Source organism: Schistocerca piceifrons, chromosome 8 (genome assembly GCF_021461385.2).
Source record: "Schistocerca piceifrons isolate TAMUIC-IGC-003096 chromosome 8, iqSchPice1.1, whole genome shotgun sequence".
NCBI lineage: Eukaryota > Metazoa > Arthropoda > Insecta > Orthoptera > Acrididae > Schistocerca > Schistocerca piceifrons.
Genome location: NC_060145.1, coordinates 300174733 through 300191336, shown reverse-complemented (window position 1 = coordinate 300191336; position 16604 = coordinate 300174733). Strand labels below are relative to the sequence as shown.

Sequence of the window (16604 nt, the reverse complement as noted above, 5' to 3'; positions counted from 1 at the left end):
TTGACTATGGAGTGCGGAGCACTGTATGTTAATGAAATATCTTGCGGTTGTACACGTTGGGGGAGGGGGTGGGGGACAGAAGAAGAGGCAAAAGAGAGATACTTGTTTTATCAAATAAAGTTTTTTTATCTTATAAAGTTTCTCCTTTCAGTTGCAAGAGAGGAATATTTATCTTTTCTAATGTGCATGTTTAAAAAAGTTTAAGCTCAGCAGTATTTTCGATATATGAAGCTATGTTGTTTCCTGTTTAGAATTCCTTTCGTTGAAAACGACTGTAATCTAATGACTGGTAACAGTTGGACAGTAAATTAGTTCACATTTCCAGTGACGATGTAAAACGAAAATAAATAAATAAATAAAAGAAACGAGTTCATTGTAAGGGGGTTGGGGTAAGTTTCGATAGCAAAGTGGATAGTTACTTGAATGTAAAATTTCCGAAGCTTGCAATGGGGCAAAGCATCTTCTCATATTGATCTACGTTTGTTTCGACAGGATTCAGTAATACAGAACTATGATCTTCATTTGCAGCTTTACGACAATAAGAAAATCTTTCATCTAAATAAAACTGCAGAATCCAAAACAATACCAAACAATGTCCAAAAATAAGAGATTTATAGTGATAAACACGCCCAGGCGTTTCTGCCTGCAACAGACCTGGCTTTCGCCGTGCCTAGCTGACGTGACGTCACTAACAAGCGCCGAGGCCTTCCCTTGAGTCGGTGTTGGTGTGGCTCGATGTTTCAAATGTTGCCACACTGATTACGACAACTATACGCAGAGAAGCAGACGAAGACCAGCCCTCTACGATAAGACTACTGTCTAACAAAAATAATTTTTAATTTCGCGTATGTTTATCAGAAAGGAATCAGAGATGAGGGACTCTCATACCCGAAAGCTCGCGAATTTCCAAGCGTGTGTACCTCAATTCGGTGTGCATGGTTGGCACTGTTATCTCCGATGCGTGTGTGCTATTTTTCGCTGTTACGTCAGGAATCGTCGGAAGCGGCAGCGTGGTTTCTGCGCATGCGCGAACGGCTACTGCCTGTGGAGCTGCGCGGTTAGCTGCCGCACAGTGGCTTGTCAGCGTTCTCTGGTGGCGGTAGGTAGTTTCAGTCCGCTCCGCACAGGTGCAGCGTCCCAGTATGTGAGAGGGGAGTACCCAGTGTTACTGATTGACGCGTAACAAGTAAGTTAGCAGCTCCAGTTACTTTCATTACTGTAACATATCGCATAACTTTGTCATCGAATATTTATGAAGAGTTACTTTTTGAACGGCGTATTCGGCATGTGATAATAATCGCTTCTAAATCCTACTCGACTCGCAAATGCAATACAGAACTGTAAATTGTCATTCGTGCGTTCTTACAGAAGTGATGCGACACTGAGAACAACTGTCACTCTACCGGTTTCCGATTACTGTATTTGGATACATAAAACAGTCTCATCAAAGAAAGAATAATAACGAGGGCTTGGTGGAAATTAAAAATGGCCCTACTTCTGCCTGTAGTACTCAAGCCGAAGTTTGGATACCAGCAGTTTGGTTGTCAGCGTTATCTACACTCTTCATGTCTTTCTGTCATCTTCATTTCTCCGTACGAGCTACAGCCGACATGTTTTATAATTTGATATGTACTTCAGACGTAGCGCCTTCCTTTAGTTCTTTTTACAGTGACGCAGCCTCTATTACTATTTTGGAGACCCTCATGTCTTAATAGTTGACTAATAATCTGAAATTATGTTACAGTGGGGTGTCATGAAGTCCTTTTCTTTTGCACTCTTAAGAACATTGTAATTCGCTATCTTATCAGTCCAACTGAACTCAAAGAGTGTGCCTGTAACACCACGTTCCAAAATAATTCTGCCTCTTCTTTTCCCCCGTTTCTATAGTTCATGGCAGATATTTCTCCGATCTGCTCTGTAACAGGACACTAATGTGAAACGACCAAACTGAGACTGCCTGTCTGTTGGCGTTAATACGAATTTAATGTCTAAGTAACTGGAATTTATTTTTATTTTACAAGCTGAGGAGCAGTAATCATCGAGCAGTAGGAGCGTGATTTCACCCCAGTTTGATGTAGGTTCCTTACAGTTCAACAGAAAAGCCTTTCAGGATCGAGTAACAAATCCTGTGAAAGATATTTGTTTTTGAACGAAATACTAACATTCAAATGAAATTAAATGTGCATTTTTCATTAAGTGAAACGAGTTTCAATAAAGTGTTTCCATCGTCGACTTTTTTTTACTTACGAAACAGTTTATGCTAATTAATAATGTTTTCATATGTTTGGTACGTAATATACTAGAGAGGCTGCAAAGTTATACAGACCTTCTTTATACTTCATAACATCAAAAGATTTCCAACTATTTGTGAGACATTTCTTAAAAGTGACTCTCTTTTCAGCGTTTGGTCCAGTTTGAAACAGAGGGAACGGAGTTGAGAGTGACTCCCTGTGACCCTGAAATTACCGCGTGACGATTAATTGATTTAGAATTAGAAGTGGTTACATACCTCCTTGATGCGTTGTTATTTTCTCACTGAAATTAATCTTTTCGTAGCAAACAGTTTGTGTTACCAAATGTTTTTGGTTTTGGCTCTGTTTTTGACCATGGAGTAACTGTACTATATTGATGGTAGACAATGAAAACTCGTAACCTTATTTTGCAAAATTTTACAGGAGAAGCAAAATCGGGTTCTTAAAAAACAGTATAAAGTGATACAAATAAAGCTGCTACATGTTACCTGTCTAGTAGAAACCTAGTTATTGACAGATAAGAGGAATTAATGCGATGCCAAATCTCTCTTTGAAGGAAGGAAGACTGGATTTAATATCCCGTCGACATCGAGGTAATTAGACACAGAGCACAAGCTCGGATAGCGGCAAGGATGGGGAAGGAAATCGGTCGTGCTCTTTGAAAGGGACCAATTCGCCAGCAGCGATTTAGGGAAGTCACGGAAAAACTAAATCTGGACGGCCGGACGTGGGTTTGAACCGTCGTCCTCTTGAATGCGAGTCCAGTGTGCTAACCCCTGAGCCACCTCACTCGGTCTCTCGCTTTCATAATAGAATTACTGATTACTGGAATTACGAAATTTTGGGAGACAGATGGGGTTACGACGTTTTCATTGCCTATCATCGATGTGTACTTACCTACACATCCTACAAATCAAGACGGAACAACTTCTTACACCTGCGTGTGTTTTCTGCAAAATACTTGGTCTACAATTGCAAACTCCTGTGCACGGAACAGCAGTACAAATTTCGAAATGTAGAGGTTGTAACATTCTACTCGGTGGTTAAGGCAATTTTATTTTTGCAAGGTGTTTGGTCACTGTTCTTACTGCAAAAATAAATAAAAGGAATGGTACAGTGTAATAATGTTCCCGTCGGAGTCGAGAAACCGTACTCTAGCTAGGCTGCAGATGAAGGAAGGAAGAACACGCGTTTAAGGAGCCCTCCTGGCACTCGTCTAAAATAACACTTTTAAACCACAAAAATCCAAATATTCATATTCTGCTACCCCTGAACACACTCCATTCTCCTAGCGCCTGCGACTCCTCTTTGGTCCCTATCTGGGTTTACTGATGGACTCTTATTACATGGTTCTGTTGCAGAGCAGTGGGTGCACCAAGCACCAGTACGCATATTTCAAAAAGATTTAGCGATGTTCCAAAGTTGTAGTGCTTTACTGTGCAAGTGAATCTCCGAACTTCAAGAATGCTTTTAAATAATATAAGAAAAATAATGTTTCTTTGGACAACAGCATACATCATCTGGATGAAAAACGTTGGTCCCTTAGCGTGCATTCAGACTGTTGCCTGCATCGTCCGCCATCTTGTAAGGCAGAAAGTTTTGATCAATGTGCACGTAATTAAGGATTATGAACTCATTTACTGTTGAAAATCTAATTTCGTGAATTATAACACTGGCTGAGGGAGTTAATCGAGAGATAAGACGAGATCGCAATACTTCTTTGGGAGGCGTCTACATAACCAAAACAATTGGTTCCTTTAGGTGAGATACAAACTTTACATAGAACCTCTCTCGCAGTTTTGTTCCAGCAGATGGTAACCGAAAAGTAAATGCTCCGAAACATTTCGTGTTATTTGCTGTGTACATCTTGCAGGAAATCGACGCATTTGCAACACTACTGCCCATCAACTGTCGTCGCCTCGTACATACGTCTGTTTCCAAAATACACCACGTACAGAACTAATAAGTGCAGATACTTTTCCTGAAAACTCGATAAATGACGCTAAGTGGCAATGCTTTAAGTAGGCAATGCATCAGGACACATACCCAAGTGTGCAAAACTGCATTTCTATTTAGATTGAGATGTATGTGATATTGCACATTTTAATAGCAGTTTGTACTTAGTAACATCTCATTTTTCATAGATAACATTAATCAGTAGTGGCATGGCTGAGCAAACAATGGCAACTTTGTTCAAGGTGCCTGCATTGAATACGATATTTAATTTTACAAATTACACGTACATGTATGTTTAGAAATGTAGTGCCTAATTTATCGATTTGTGCTGAACCTCATGCCCTTATGTTACAACGAAATCTACGATTAAAACATAAATATAAAAGAAACGAGCCAGAGGCATAATTACAGAAACCAGTACCTGTATGTTAGAAGTATTGACCCTGGCTGTTGCGACATTTGTCCCACTGTGACACAAAGTGGTGAATGGTTATCTCATAAAATTCCCGGGGCTGCGATGTTAACCAGTTTCGCATGTACAGCTGGACGTCGTCATCCGAGGTGAATCGTTTGACCCTCAGAGCCTTTTTAAGGGGACCTAAAACGGCGTAATCACAGGGAGACAGGTCCGGACTGTATGGAGGGTGGCCGAGAGCCTCCCATTTGAATTTCTGCAGGAGTGCCGCGACTGTGTTGGCCGTATGAGGCTTTGCATTGTCGTGGAGCAGAATGACCCCATGGGTGAGATTGCCTGGTCGTTTTGATTGATCGCTTGGCGAAGGGTGGTCAAGGTCTGCGAGTAACGCTGGGAATTCACTGTTGTCCCGTGCTGCAGGATTATGCCATCAGAAGGGGGCCATCTTGGTTCCCTTAAAAAGGGTCTAAGGGGCAAATGATTCGCCTCGGACGACGACGTCCAGCTGTACATGCGGAACTGGTTAACATCGCAGACCCGGGAATTTTATGAGACAACCATTCGCCGCCTTGTGTCACAGTGGGATAAGTGTCTCAACAGCCAGGGTCAATACTTCCAACATACAAGTACTGGTTTCTCTAATTATGCCTCCAGCTCGTTTCTTTTTGAACGCTCGTTATAAATGTAGAGATCGCTGACTTTTACCCTCAATCATCAAGCCGCAACAAAGTTGCTACGGACCAATGTTATCATAGTAAAGGTTATGCAACTGAGCATGTATTAACCAGACTGTTTGTGCTACTTGCAATGACACTGCTGTTGTTGAACACTGAAAGAAGGATGTAAGAAACAAAGAGGTTGCTAGAGACAGAATACAACAGGATGAACGTCACGAAAGAGATCTATAGTTTCTTTTTGAGGCTACAATTACGGCATTCGCATTAATTGATTGAGCGAAACCATAGAAATATTAAAACTGGATGGTCGAGCGGGAATTTGAATCCTGTTCCTTTTGAGAGTGAAGTTCAGTTCCTGTACTGCATCGCTTTCTAGTTCAGCACTGAGTCATATGTCATTCAACTCATAAAATGGGAAAAACAATCTTTGATCCAAGTTTCAATTTACAGTTTCTTAAAACCAGCAGACATTTTAGAATCTTGGAGGAACACGCTAGGATTCAGTTAACAGAACAGTCGTTTGTAGCGTATTGTTGAGACCAGTGTTTTTGATGCATAATGTTGAAAAGATTTCATATTGGTGACGTCACCGTCAATCACTTGACATAACCAACGGCGTGGCAGTCTCACACCCATTGATACAGTTATCCGCAATGACGGGGAGGGCAATGCAGAATTTGAAGAAATATTAGGAAACTGTGAGGGGCAGTCTTCCCACTGATTCGACAGATTATTATTATTATTATTATCTTTTTTGTTTTTAGATTTTCCAAAGAACCAAAAGGGAAAGAATTAGTATCATGAATCACTGTTGCAAATTGCCTGTAAGTCAAATACATCACCACATGTGTTAGACACAATTTGAGAGAGCAGTGAAAAAATATGTAAAAAATACTGGCACTCAGACTAACAAACAATGAATAAGTGTTAAATAAATGAAAACATATGAATTTGTCTTCAATACAAGAACTATTAACATGTATTCATTAGTGTGTGGTGTTGTTCATTATTAATGCCCTGGTCAATAGCGACAAGTGTGAAACGACTCAATTAGCATTTCAGTATATCTTATTAATTTGTGGAGAATCTTTTGCATAGTGTAAATAAAATATGACCACTTCTAAATGTAAGCTATATTCTACTGTTCTCACAGAATTGGCATAATTGCAACACGTTTCCAGACATTTCATAACTATGTGGTTCCTGCTCTAAAAATGCAGTTGTATTTTTTTCTACATATGACTTGATAGAAGATGAACTTTTATGATATTACACAGTTTTTAACGAAGTACATACCAACAGTAATTTTACTTTATTATGTATGAAATAAATGTGACAAATTTGTTGTGTGTCAGTGTGTGCGGGCTCAGTGTAACGTGCTGTGAGAGAATGATGTTGTTGTTGCTGTGATCTTCAGTCTTGAGACTGGTTTGATGCAGCTCTCCATGCTACTCTATCCTGTGCAAGCTTCTTCATCTCCTAGTACCTACTGCAACCTACATCCTTCTGAATCTGCTTAATGTATTCATCTCTTGGTCTCCCTCTACGATTTTTACCCTCCACGCTGACCTCCAATACTAAATTGGTGATTCCTTGATGCCTCAACACATGTCCTACCAACCGATCCCTTCTTCTAGTCAAGTTGTGCCACAAACTCCTCTTCTCCCCAATTCTATTCAATACGTCCTCATTAGTTATGTGATCTACCCATCTAATCTTCAGCATTCTTCTTTAGCACCACGTTTCGAAAGCTTCTATTCTCTTCTTGTCCAACTATTTATTGTCCATGTTTCAGTTCCATACATGGCTACACTCCATACAAATACTTTCAGAAATGACTTCCTGACACTTAAATCTATACTCGATGTTAACAAATCTCTCTCAATCAGAAACGCTTTCCTTGCCATTGCCAGTCTACATTTCATATCCTCTCTACCTCGACCACCATCAGTTATTTTGCTCCCCAAATAGCAAAACTCCTTTAGTACTTTAAGTGTCTCATTTCCTAATCTAATTCCCTCAGCATCACCCGACTTTATTCGACTACATTCCATTATCCTCGTTTTGCTTTTGTTGATGTTCATCTTGTATCCTCCTTTCAAGACACTATCCATTCCATTCAACTGCTCTTCCAAGTCCTTTGCTGTCTCTGACAGAATTACAATATATTTGATTTATAACTGATGCAAAAATTTATTGATTTGTAAGTAATAACGATAGACAGTAAATCTGCCGAGAGTATTAAAATAAACTTGTGGAAAATTTAGTGTCCCAAGTCTATACGTCTATAAATTCTTATAAGTATATAATCCTTAAACAATTTTCGATTTGTTTTGTTTTGTGACCAAGCGCTTGAGGAATACATTGTTGAGAACAATGATTTCAGTAGGAATGTATTACTTATTTACAAATTCTAGATATATTTACAAATTTCCCATGTTTTCTGTAGAGCGAAAATTACCAAATAAAATATATCTTAAACCACGTCTTTAACACTTGTGTAATTTATTGTAACTGCGCTTTTTTCATAGAATCAGTTATTGACATTCCCTCACTTTATAAAACTAAAAAATAACGTAATTATCCCTAATTTCAAGCCGATATTTGTTAAGTCTCCATGAAGTCATTTCTGAGGTTAAAAAATCGGCGTATTAGCACCATAGCCTCTTTCAGCCGAAAAGATTTGCTGTTTCTTTTAATCTGCAAGAAGCGAAAATAGAAGGTATATTATAAAAGTAGCAGCTGTGTATACCGTAACAGTGACAGTACAACCTTTTAATTCTGTAGAACGCTTTGGGACCTATTATCTCCTCTACAAGTATGTCTTCTGTGTCTTCTAGTTTGGCGTTCCTCAATCTCTGTATTTTTCTCTCTTTGTAAGAGCGAATTTATGGTGTGCTTGTGTGTGTCGTCTTTGGTATGTACAGAATGTGTAATAGAGAGCTAGAGATTTTGATGTCGGACGTTCATAATAGCATCGGGGCAATTGTCCACTTCTGTGTAATACCAGTCAGTCAAAATACACTGATGAGCCAAAACATTACGACCGTCTGCTTAACAGCTTGTTTGTCCGTCTCTGGAACGAAATGCATCGCTGATCCGCGTATCAGGGATCTGACAGTTTTTGGTAGGTTTGTGGAGGTATGTGGCATTATATGTCTACAGAGTAAACAAAGGGGCGCTACATTTTCAACTTCTCGCGGCGTAATGAATAATCCATTAAATTTCGGGCATGCAGCCGCGCAAATAAAATTTCTTCTACTGATATTTCGGCCGCGTATCGTCCGGCCATCTTCAGAGCGAGTCACAAGACTAGTCGCGTGGCCACTGCAATCGTAACTGACGATATGGTTGGGTCAACATGTGAACACGTAGGGGTGGTCTGTTGTGGTGCTCCAATGTACGATGAGTGCAGTGCTCCGAAACACTTGTGCGTGCACCAGCATTGTGCTGTTTCGGCAGAGATGTCGCAGATGATCATCTACCCTGCTTTACAGGGCAGACAAGCCTCTGAACCTCACGTTCTGTGAAGATATGTGGACGTCCAACCATTTAACGCCTAGCGGTAATTTCACTGTCCTTGTACCTCTTTCCGTAGATGCTCACAACAGTAGCTTGTTAACATTCTACATCTACATCTACATGACTACTCTGCAATTCACATTTAAGTGCTTGGCAGAGGGTTCGTCGAACCACAATCATACTATCTCTCTACCATTCCACTCCCGAACAGTGCGCGGGAAAGAAGGACACCTAAACCTTTCTGTTCGAGCTCTGATTTCTCTTATTTTATTTTGATGATCATTCCTATGTAGGTTGGGTTCAACAAAATATTTTCGCATTCGGAAGAGAAAGTTGGTGACTGAAATTTCGTAAATAGATCTCGCCGCGACGAAAAACGTCTTTGCTGTAGTGACTTCCATCCCAATTCGCGTATCATATCTGCCATACTCTCTCCCCTAGTACGTGATAATACAAAACGAGCTGCCCTTTTTTGCACCCTTTCGATGTTCTCCGTCAATCCCACCTGGTAAGGATCCCACACCGCGCAGCAATATTGTAACAGAGGACGAACGAGTGTAGCGTAAGCTGTCTCTTTAGTGGACTTGTTGCATCTTCTAAGTGTCCTGCCAATGAAACGCAACCTTTGGCTCGCCTTCCCCACAATATTGTCTATGTGGTCTTTCCAACTGAATTTGTTCGTAATTTTAACACCCAGGTACTTAGTTGAATTGACAGCCTTGAGAATTGTACTATTTATCGAGTAATCGAATTCCAACGGATTTCTTTTGGAACTCATGTGGATCACCTCACACTTTTCGTTATTTAGCGTCAACTGCCACCTGCCACACCATACAGCAATCTTTTCTAAATCGCTTTGCAACTGATACTGGTCCTCGGATGACTTACTAGACGGTAAATTACAGCATCATCTGCTAACAACCTAAGAGAACTGCTCAGATTGTCACCCAGGTCATTTATATAGGTCAGGTACAGCAGAGGTCCCAGGACACTTCCCTGGGGAACATCTGATATCACGTGAGTTTTCGACAAGCTTCGCTGTTTTCGTGACACTCCTTCACAGGCTCTGCGTAATAATAATCTGCCCTTTGTCAGAGTCGCTTATCTCAGTGGATTTCCCCATTGGCGCCCCAATTCTTCGCTAGGGTGATTCGCCGCCCGAGTCTGTTCCGCTTGCATACGTCGCGGTGGGCAGTTGTCATAATGTTTTGGCTTATCCGAGTACTTCGATCATATACAGCCTTTCTAAATGTTTGCTACAAACGTCTGGAAGGTAAAGGCAAATTCCTTAAAACTGGTTGTTCCTTTTAACATTTTTTTCGCACAAACCACTGTTAATGAGTCACTGGAAATACCCATCATGAACAGCTTAAGCAATTCATGCGTGAGAACAGCTTAGCGTGGACTGAAGAAGACGCTCGACGACAGCTAGACCTTGTGAAACAATTGTCCGGGCGTTATGTGCACGTTGTTCCACGTCGTCGATGTCGTTATCTCCATTGGTGCACACGACACTTCTCATATTTCCCCAGAACGAAAAGTTAGTGGACGATGGCCAAGGTTATTCACCGGAGCTCCACGTCCCCAACAGCCGTAACGAAAGGTTATGTTAAGAAACCGGCACACACTTAAGCTGAATCCCATTTACCTGCACCATACATAAAGAACATGGCGCGGCGCTCTTAGTGAGAACATTTTCCAGTAACAATTCCACGTTTATAGGCTGCAAATGGTTCAAATGGCTCTAAGCACTATGGGACTTAACATCTGAGGTCATCAGTCCCCTAGATTTAGAACTACTTAAAACTAACTAACCTAAGGACAATACACACATCTATGCCCGAGGCAGGATTCGAACCTGCGACCGTAGCAGCAGCCCGGTTTCGGACTGAAGCGCCTATAACCGCTCGACCACAGCGGTATACGCTGCAAGAGAAACTCTATCCCAGGACTCATTCGATGTCCATGGAATATACATGCAAACAATACCCTAGTATAATCATCAGTAGTCCGCCCCCGGTAGCTGAGTGGTCAGCGCGACAGAATGTCAGTCCTAAGGGCCTGGGTTCGATTCCCGGCTGGGTCGGAGATTTTCTCCGCTCAGGGACTGGGTGTTGTCCTAATCATCATCATTTCATCCCCTTCGACGCGCAAGTCGTCGAAGTGGCGTCAAATCGAAAGACTCGCACCCGGTGAACGGTCTGCCTGACGGGACGCCCTAGTCACACGACCTTTACATTTATCATCAGTAGATTCATACAAATTTCTTAAAGGACACACATCAACTGAACTTTGCTCTCCATGACGTCATATTTCTGCGTTTTGATCCACATCCTCTTCTATAGCAGCTCCTTTTCTCAGCTGTTTCACCTTCAGTATCAGTTTTCTGGATACTGTTTTTCCGTGTGCTTGACCCGAACCGTATGAATTAATGAAGTATTTAAGTACATGAAATGTATTCGCAGTTGCGAATACGAACAACTATCGTCTGCAAAAGGAAATTACGACAACGGAAATTTGTGCCGCACCGGGACTCGAACACGAATTTCCTACTTTACATGAGCGGTTGCTTTAACCGCGTTGGCTTTCCATGGGGACATGTTAATTGCTAGTTGTTCCCTGGTAGCGGCGGATAAATACAGTATTGCAGAACCTGTGTTGTTAAGGAGAACAGTCCAATGGTCCTTTGTACATGCATGCATGTCCGAAGGAACACTGCATCGTTCTCCTTAACATCACAGGCACTGCAACATCGAAAATACACTCATGCTCATAAATTAAGGATAATTGCAGAATGTGGTGCCATACAATGTGGCACTACACAAAACTGGCCCTAATAGCATAGGCACATAGGAAACACACACGACACAGATCTGTAAGTCCACGGTATTGCTGATAAGTTGAGAAAACCGTCCCGAAACACATGTGCTACAAAACGCCACTGTTTCCTGCGCATGTACCCAACATCAACATGGGATATGATCACCATGCGCACGTACACAAGCCGCAGAACGGGTTCGCATATTCTAGATCAGGTGGTCGAGCAGCTGCTGGGGTACAGCCTCCCATTCTTGTACCAGTCCCTGTCGGAGCTCCTGAAGTGTCCTAGTGGTTTGAAGACGTGCAGCGATACGTCGACCGAGAGCATCCCGGACGTGCTCAATGGGGTTTAGGTCTGGAGAACAGGCAGCCCACTCCATTAGCCTGATATCTTCTGTTTCAAGGTACTCCTCCCCGATGGCTGCTCGGTGGCCGTGCGTTATCATCCATCAAGAGGAAGATGGGACCCACAGCACCCCTGAAAAGGTGGACATACTGGTGCAAAATGACGTCCCGATAAACCTGACCTGTTACAGTTCCTCTGTCAAACACATGCAGGGGTGTATGTGCACCAATCATAATCCCACCCCACACCATCAAACCACGACCTCCATACTGGTCCCTTTCAAGGACATTAAGGGGTTGGTATCTGGTTCCTGGTTCACGCCAGATGAAAACCCGGCGAGAATCACTGTTCAGACCGTACCTGGACTCGTCCGTGAACATAACCTGGGACCACTATTCCAATGACCACGTACTGTGTTCTTGACACCAGACTTTGCGGCCTCTCCTGTGACCAGGGGTCAGTGGAATGCACCTTGCAGGTCTCCGGGCGAATAAACCATGTCTGTTCAGTCGTTTGTGTGTCTGGAGACAAATGTTCCAGTGGCTGCAGTGAGATCCCGAGCAAGGCTACCTGCAGTACTCCGTGGCCGTCTGCGGGCACTTATGGTGAGATATCGGTCTTCTTGTGGTGTTGTACACTGTGGACGTCCCGTACTGTAGCGCCTGGACATGTTTCCTGTCTGCTGGAATCGTTGCCATAATCTTGAGATCACACTTTGTGGCACACGGAGGGCCCGTGCTACGACCTGCTGTGTTTAACCAGCCTCCAGCCGCCCTAGCATTCTATCCCTCATAATGTCATCAATATTTCTTTGAGCCATTTTCAACACACAGTCACCATTAGGACGTCTGAAAACGTCTGCGCATTTGCTCGCTGCACCGTACTCTGACATGCACCAACACACATCTGCATATGTGGACTGCTGCCAACGCCCCGTGCGACGACCGCAGACCGCAGGTCAAATGCACCACATGGTCATACCCCGAGGTGATTTAAACCCGCAAAACCGCTCACCAGAGCGTTGTTTCACTATGTATCAGCATTACCCTTAATTTATGAGCATCAGTGTATTTACCAGTTACCAGAGCAGCAAGACATCAAGTATACTGGAAGGACTTTTTCTCTGTCACACTACTGCTAAGTTACTGTCTTGAAAAAAAAAAGTTTCAAATGGCTCTAAGCACTATGGGACTTAACATCCGAGGTCATAAGTCCCCTAGACTTAGGACTACTTAAACCTAACTAACCTAAGGAGATCACACACATCCATGCCCGAGGTAGGATTCGAACCTGCGACCGTAGCAGCAGCGCGGTTCCAAATTGAAGCGCCTAGAACTGCTCGGTCACAGCGCCCGGCTAACTGTCTTGCAAATGGTTCAAATGGATCTAAGCACTATGGGGCTTAACATCTGAGGTCATCAGTCCCCTAGAACTTAGAATTACTTAAACCTAACTACCCTAAGGACAGCACACACATCCATGCACGAGGCAGGATTCGAACCTGCGACCGTAGCGGTCACGCGGTTCCCGACTGAAGCGCCTAGAACCGCACGGCCACACCGAACGGCCAACTGTTTTGCAGTTACCTATATTACTATCTGCAATAAGGATGCAAAATCATTCTCAACTCAGTCACTTTTAGCAGCAAAGGCATATCCCAGCAGTGAGGGACATTATGAGAAAAACTGGTATTTGACAGTGGCAAAAAATAGCTCTTTCAGGGGGACACATTAGCTGCGCCTACAGTGCTCGCCCAGCAACTATACTGGACACACAAGTGAGGCGCATCATATTTTGGGACGAGTCATTGTTCTGCGTATCATGTATCCAATAGCACCCAATACTACCTTACCAGCTGCTCGGTAGTTATGACGTATACAATATGACAACATTCGTTGTCGGAGCTTCCAGCTCGGATACGTCCTTCATGATGCTCTGTGCCGCCCAGCCAGTCTTGTACTTCAAATGAATATTGCAGACAGATGTAGGAATCTCGCATTGGTGTCCGGGAAAAGATGCTAGCGGAAGTGGCGTGTTTCTGACCTGTTGTGAAGTGTCAAGAGGGTGTCAAGAGTGTATCTCTTGAGTTTGGACGGCCGTGAGGATTGTTTATACAGTGCAGTGTTTGTGTTGCTATGGATGAAGGCAGAGTTTGAAGCTAAATTCTACCAAGCAGTCCACCCTTAAGGACCATCTGCAGAGCTGCCGAGTTTACGTACCCGTCCAATTAACGGGTTATCATCGTGTCACATACCATCTATCGCATGAACCTCTGCGGAGAGGCTTGGAATTTAATCCAGGAAAGTGACTGGTAAGGGGACAGTGCCTCCCAGTCATCATGATTGCGTCCAGATTTATAGTTTACGCGCGGCTTGCCCACAAATGAACGTGACAGAAGAAGGACCTGCAGATTGCGAAACGTTAAAAAAAATTGGGAATTTGCGACTAGGACTCACGCACCGAGGGTTTCGTACAAACTTAATTATGTATAAGTCAGTTCACCAATTCCGGGACTCAAGGACATCGATAACTTTCGAGATTTATCGACATTGATACTGGCAAGATATCAGCCCTACGGCTTCCAAGACTCTTCGGAATATTTTAATTTCAAGTTTAAAATCCGATAACAAATGACAAAGGAAGTCTTTTTTTCTTTGTGGTATAACTACAATTTAACAATTTTCTAATTTTTTTTCTACACTTGTACTGTGAAACTTTTCTTCTTGCCAGACTTCATGATTCTACAACAAGGGGAAATACCCTGTAGATTTTCATGAGTGAGTTTGCGAGTAACAAAATACCTGGCATGAATGGCCGTATCTTTTGTCTGCACTGACTTCCCAGAAGCAAAGGTTTAGTGTACCGCCAAGGGAGTATAGATCCTAATATGTAACGTAAATTTTAACGTGATATGTATACCTGTTCCTGAGAAAAAGAAGTCTTAACAGACGGGAGGACAAACAATGACTGATAACAAATGACAAATTGACTATTTTCGGATTTTTTGCTTTGGTTGTACTATGAAACCTAGCTTCTTGTCAAATTTCATGTTCCTAGGACAGCGGGAAGGACCCTGTGGGTGAATGTGTTCGCGAATATCAAAATACACTACTGGCCATTAAAATTGCTACACCAAAAAGAAATACAGATGATAAACGGGTATTCATCGGACAAATATATTATACTAGAACTGACATGTGATTGCATTTTCACGCAATTTGGGTGCATAGATCCTGAGAAATCAGTACCAAGATCAACCACTTCTGGCCGTAATAACGGCCTTGATACGCCTTGGCATTGAGTCAAACAGAGCTTGGATGGCGCGTACAAGTACAGCTGCCCATGCAGCTTCAACACGATAGCACAGTTCATTAAGAGTAGTAACTGGCGTATTGTGACGAGCCAGTTGCTCGGCCACCATTGACCAGACGTTTTCAATTGGTGAGAGATCTGGAGAATGTGCTGGCTAGGGCAGCAGTCGAACATTTTCTGTATCCAGAAACGCCCGTACAGGACCTGCAACATGCGGTCGTGCATTATCCTGCTGAAATGTAGGGTTTGGCAGGGACCGAATGAAGGGTAGAGCCACCGGTCGTAACACATCTGAAATGTAACGTCCACTGTTCAAAGTGCCGCCAGTGCGAACAAGAGGTGACCGAGACGTGTAACCAATGGCACCCCATACCATCACGCCAGGTGATACGCTAGTATGGCGAAGACGAATACAGGCTTCCAATGTGTGTTCACCGCGATGTCGCCAAACACGGTTGCGACCATCATGATGCTGTAAAAAGAACCTGGATTCGTCCGGAAAAATGACGTTTTGCCATTCGGGCATCTAGGTTCGTCGTTGAGTACACCATCGCAGGCGCTCCTGTCTGTGATGCAGCGTCAAGGGTAACCGCAGCCATGGTCTCCGAGCTGATAGTCCATGCTGCTGCAAACGTCGTCGAACTGTTCGTGCAGACGGTTGTTGTCTTGCAAACGTCCCCATCTGCTGACTCTGGGATCGAGACGTGGCTGCACGAGCCGTTAAAGCCATGCGGATAAGATGCATGATATCTCGACTGCTAGTGATACAACCCCATTGGGATCCAGCACGGCGTTCCGTATTACCCTCCTGAACCCATCGATTCCATATTCTGCTAACAGTCATTGGATCTCGACCAACGCGAGCAGCAATGTCGCGATACGATAAACCGCAATCGCGGTAGGCTACAATCCGACCTTTATCAAAGTCGGAAACGTGATGGTACGCATTTATCCTCCTTACACGAGGCATCACAACAACGTTTCACGAGGCAACGCCGGTCAACTGCTGTTTGTGTATGAGAAATCGGTGAGAAACTTTCCTCATGTCAGCACGTTGTAGGTGTCTCCACCGGCGCCAGTCTTGTGTGAATGCTCTGAAAAGCTAATCATTTGCATATCACAGCATCTTCTTGTGTCGGTTAAATTTCGCGTCTGTAACACGTCATCTTCGTGGTGTAGCAATTTTAATGGCCAGTGGTGTATGTGACGTAAATGGCCGTATCTTTTGAGTGCACTGACTTAGAAACTAACGTTTGTTACACCGCCAAGGGACCACAGACTTCAGTATGTGACATAAATTTCAA

The 16604-nt window shown here is 43.1% G+C and overlaps 1 protein-coding gene across 2 annotated transcripts in view; it reads left to right on the top strand.

Moving 5' to 3' along the window:
• The first annotated feature begins 1064 nt into the window (after positions 1 to 1064).
• The window catches only part of LOC124712525 (actin cytoskeleton-regulatory complex protein PAN1-like), a 287605-nt gene continuing 272065 nt past the window's right edge, over positions 1065 to 16604 (top strand). For both annotated transcript variants that reach the window (XM_047242837.1, XM_047242835.1), the window contains exon 1: positions 1065 to 1186. The gene's annotated coding sequence lies outside the window, so the exon portion shown is untranslated. The remainder of the gene's footprint in view (positions 1187 to 16604) is intronic.